Consider the following 4,791-nt stretch of genomic DNA (forward strand, 5'->3'; position numbering starts at 1 on the left):
TTAAGTTAGGAAGGTAAGTTTTTGTACTTTGGTTTATTTACTTCCGATTATGTAAGCTTCTGTTAGTTTCCTTTTGTTTGTTGTTTTCGGCAATAGCTCACTCTGAAGCCAAGTACTCCATTTGTTACACCTTGACCAAAAATATATCGTTTTGGAAATAAATAATTATCAACTGTTCAATTTTGTGTGTGTCGGTTGTTGAGATCAGAGGAGGATGGATCCTTCATGTTGCGACCTGGCCCCCCTAGACTGGTCGTAACATGAATTGGGGGCTCGTCCGTTCAAACTACTCCAACTTCTGAATTTTGGTTGTGTTCTGTGTGTCTTCTTTCGTTGTGTTTGGTAAGTGTTTATTTTTCTGATTGGCAGTCTTATTTTGTGCACGGGGGAATTATGGAGAAGGGGTTTTCCCTTGATGACTTTGTACGTTCACCTTCTTGGGTAAAATTGGACAAATGTAAGAAAGCRGATCTGCTTATTGTGGCTGACCATTAAATGTTGAGGTGTCTTACAGTGATCGAAAATCAGAACTGAAGGAAACACTGTGTGAGAAACTGGTGGAKAAAGGTGTGCTGCAAACGGTTGCAATGAAGGAAGCCGGAGACGCCGCACTTGGMGCGGTTGGTGACTCGACATTGGCTGATGCGCCTGCTGCAGTCTCAGAGTYCAAYCARGACTCTAAACCTCTTGAAGGTATGTCGTCKGAGGATCTGCGTCTCACACTCCATATAAGGGAGGTGGAGAACCGCAACAAGGAGCTGGAAGTGGAAGCCATGCATCTYCGGATCAGAGCTCTTGAGCTTCAAAACAGAGCACCTGCAGCTTCACCAAAACCACCAAGCACATATTCTTCTGTTTCTGTTCCTTTTGACATTGGTAAGCACATCGCATTGGTCCCGCAATTTCGTGAGTTTGAGGTCGACTCATATTCTGGCGCATTTGAGCGCATAGCCGCTGCTTTGAGCTGGCCAAAGGAATTCTGGACCATTTTGGTGCAGTGTAAATTTGTTGGAAAGACTCAAGAAATGTGTTCAGCTTGTCTATTGGGCAGAGTTTAGGTTATGATATTCTTAAGAAAACTGCGTTGCAAGCTTATGAACTTGTCCCGGAAGCATAYCGTCAAAAATTCAGAAATCTTAATAAAACTGCTAATCAGACATTTGTTGAGTTTGCTTGACAGAAGAATGTTTTGTTTGATAAATGGTGTTCGTGTAAACTTAAAACTATTGATGGTCGAAATGTACCAGCAGTTAACTTAAAAGCWAACAATCGTGAGTGCTTTTACTGTCACGCACCTGGACATTTAATTGCTGCGTGCCCCGTCTTGAAGGAAAAAGAAGCTAAGAGTATAAAAACTCCTGCGGGTGTGGGGTTAATAAAGTCCGTTTCCCAGCCAAATATACGCGGTGACATTCAACAAAAACCTRAAGTTGATGTTGATCCGCAGTTTTTGCCATTTTTTTTCCGCAAGGTTTTGTTTCTTTGACGGGTGAGGAAAAGGATAAAGTTCCAATCACAATCCATAGGGATACAGGTGCTTATCACTCTTTTTTGTTAGAATCTGTGCTGCCTTTATCTACGCAAACATCTTGTGGTTCAGATATTCTTGTGTGGGGAATAAAAATGAGCGTCATTTATGGCTACACTTGATGAAAATGGTTTTGATGCGAATGACTCTAACAGTGTCAAAAGGTGACGTTCCTGAACTTATTCCTGCAGACRTAACTTTGAGTTTAAATATTACTAAGGAGATATTGATCAAAGCRCAGCAGAATGATCCGTCATTGATTTCTTGCTTTTCTGTTGTAGACAAGAGTGGATCTAAAGCCCAAGTGACATATTTTGTTGAAAACGGTGTTCTGATGAGATCTTGGTCCCCAGATTCAGGTGATCTGCATCGAATAAATCAGGTGGTTGTGCCACAAGATTACAGACTTCAGATTTTGAGTCTTGCACATGATGCCAACTTGGCTGGACATTGTGGTGTTAAAAAAACTTATCACCGGGTGTTACGTAATTTTTTTTTGCCTGGTTTAAAGTCTGACGTAGTGAATTATTGTAGATCATGTCACACATGCCAATTGGTTGGAAAGCCAAATAAACCAATTTCTCCAGCGCCGCTTCATCCCATTCCAGCGCTAGGCGAACCATTTGAACGAGTTTTATTGGACTGTGTCGGCCCTTTGCCAAAGACCAAGTCGGGGYATCAGTACATCTTGACTATAATGTGTGCTGCCACTCGTTTTCCGGAAGCAATTCCATTACGCACGTTAAAGGCGAAGAACATTGTGAAAGCCCTCACAATTTTTTTTTCAACTTTTGGTTTACCTAAAGTTGTTCAAACGGATCAAGGGACAAATTTTATGTCAAAAGTGTTTGCGCAGGTTATGAATGAACTGAAAATTCAACATCAAACCTCCAGCCCCTATCACCCACAGTCCCAGGGTGCGCTCGAGAGATTTCATCAAACCCTAAAAACTATGTTGCGCAAATACTGCCTTGAATCTAGTAAAAGTTGGGATGAGGGTCTTCCACTTCTGCTATTTGCAGTTAGAGAAACCATTCAGGCATCCCTTGGATTCAGTCCGGCWGATTTGGTATTTGGACACACTGTTCGCGGTCCACTCAAACTCGTTAAAGAGAAATGGTTGTCAGAGTCGCATCAAACTGAGCATAATGTTCTKGATTATGTTAGCAGTTTTAGAGAGCATCTCTTTCATGCATGTCAGTTGGCCCAAGAAAACCTGGCTAAGGCCCAGAGTAAAATGAAAGCTCGGTATGATAAAAAATCTGAGCAGAAATTTTATTCCTGGTGAAAAGGTTTTGGTGTTACTTCCTATGAGCGGATCTAGTCTTCATGCACAATTTTCTGGACCATATGAAGTGGACAGAAAAATAAATGAGGCAAACTATGTGATTAAGACTCCTAACCGAAAACGAAAAATGAGGGTTTGTCATATTAACATGCTTAAACGTTATGTTTCCAGAGAAGGCGTTGTTGATAAAATCTCTTCTGTAGCCCCTATTTCTGTTTGCTCTGCAACCCCACCCTATCACCTGGCAGATGACTATTTGAGGGAGAACAGCGGTTGYATGCCTATGGCTCGTTTGAGGAACTCAGAAGTGTTGGGAAATCTGGAATCGTTCTTATCTCATTTGTCACAACCTGCCCAAAAAGATGTTATTGATCTGATTGAAACTAATGTRTTGCTTTTCTCAGATCATCCACAGCAAACCTCCGTGCTTTTCCATGATATTGATGTGGAGGTTGAGAAGCCAATCAAACAACATGCTTATAGAATAAATCCAACGAAGCGTGTTTTAATGCAACARGAAGTGGCTTACCTGGTTGAACATGGTTTAGCGGTGCCCAGYAACAGCGCGTGGAGTTCGCCCTGTCTTCTGGTCCCCAAACCAGATAACACATCTCAATTTTGCACCGATTACAGAAAGGTTAATGCTGTCACCAAGGCCGATTCTTTTCCGCTTCCGAGAATGGAGGACTGCATTGATCGTGTTGGCTCCGCCAAATTTGTTACCAAATTGGACCTGTTAAAAGGTTATTGGCAAGTCCCATTAACACCCAGGGCTTCTGAAATTCCTGCTTTTGTAACTCCCGCTTATTTCCTGCAATATACCGTTATGCCTTTCGGGCTGCGTAATGCACCCGCTACATTCCAACGTTTAATGCAAAAGGTGTTATTTGGAGTGAAAAATTGTGAAGCATATTTGGATGATGTAGTAATTTATTCCGCTACTTGGTCAGAACATCTGGAAACTCTTTCAGAAGTGTCCAGTCGTTTTCGTGATGCTTCTCTCACATTAAATCTTTCTAAATGCGAGTTTGGTAAAGCCACCATCACCTACTTAAGAAAACAGGTTGGTCAAGGACAGGTGCGTCCTATTGCTGCTAAAGTGCAGGCAATAATCGATTTTCCTGTCCCACAAACAAAAAAAAGATGTGCGTCGCTTTTTGGGAATGTGTGGTTTCTATATAGGGTTTTGTAAAAACTTTTCAGCTGTAGTTAGTCCGCTCACTGAACTTGTTAGTCCTTTGAAAAATTTTGTCTGGTCTTTATCTTGTCAGGTTGCGTTTGAGTCTGCCAAAGCATTGTTGTGCAGTGCACTAGTGCTGGCTGCGCCATATTTCGAACGTCCCTTTAAACTTGAAGTTGATGCCAGTTTGTCTGGCGCCGGAGCTGTTCTTCTGCAAGAAGATGAGCAAGGCATAGACCATCCTGTCTGCTACTTGTCAAAAAAGTTTAACAGACATCAGCTTTATTACAGTACAATTGAAAAAGAAGCTCTTGCTTTATTACTTGCATTACAGAACTTCGAAGTTTATCTTGGTTCTAGTGCGCAACATGTACAAGTATTTACTGCTCATAACCCGCTGGTTTTTGTCTCCCAAATGCGCAACTCCAATCATCGACTGATGCGCTGGTCTCTGCTTCTGCAAGGCTTTAACTTGCAGATTAACTACAAAAAGGGTAAGGATAATGTACTAGCTCATGCTTTGTCTAGAATTTTTTAGTTTTCTCATTTGAATTAAACACTTGTGGGTGTGTTTAATTCTTGGGAAAGGGGTTGTTACGACTGATGGCGTACAGTTAATTATAAATAATGAGTCTGCAGGTGCCCGTCCCTGATTGGTTCCAAGAAGACGACGGAGATGTTCCATTGGCTGCTTTCCGGTGGTGACGGACATAAAAACTGCTGACGCGGACTTCCTGTGTTCCATCCTCGACTCATCTCCACCGGCCACACCCTTTCCTTGTTTGTCTGTGTTAG

Source organism: Poecilia reticulata, linkage group LG3 (genome assembly GCF_000633615.1).
Source record: "Poecilia reticulata strain Guanapo linkage group LG3, Guppy_female_1.0+MT, whole genome shotgun sequence".
NCBI lineage: Eukaryota > Metazoa > Chordata > Actinopteri > Cyprinodontiformes > Poeciliidae > Poecilia > Poecilia reticulata.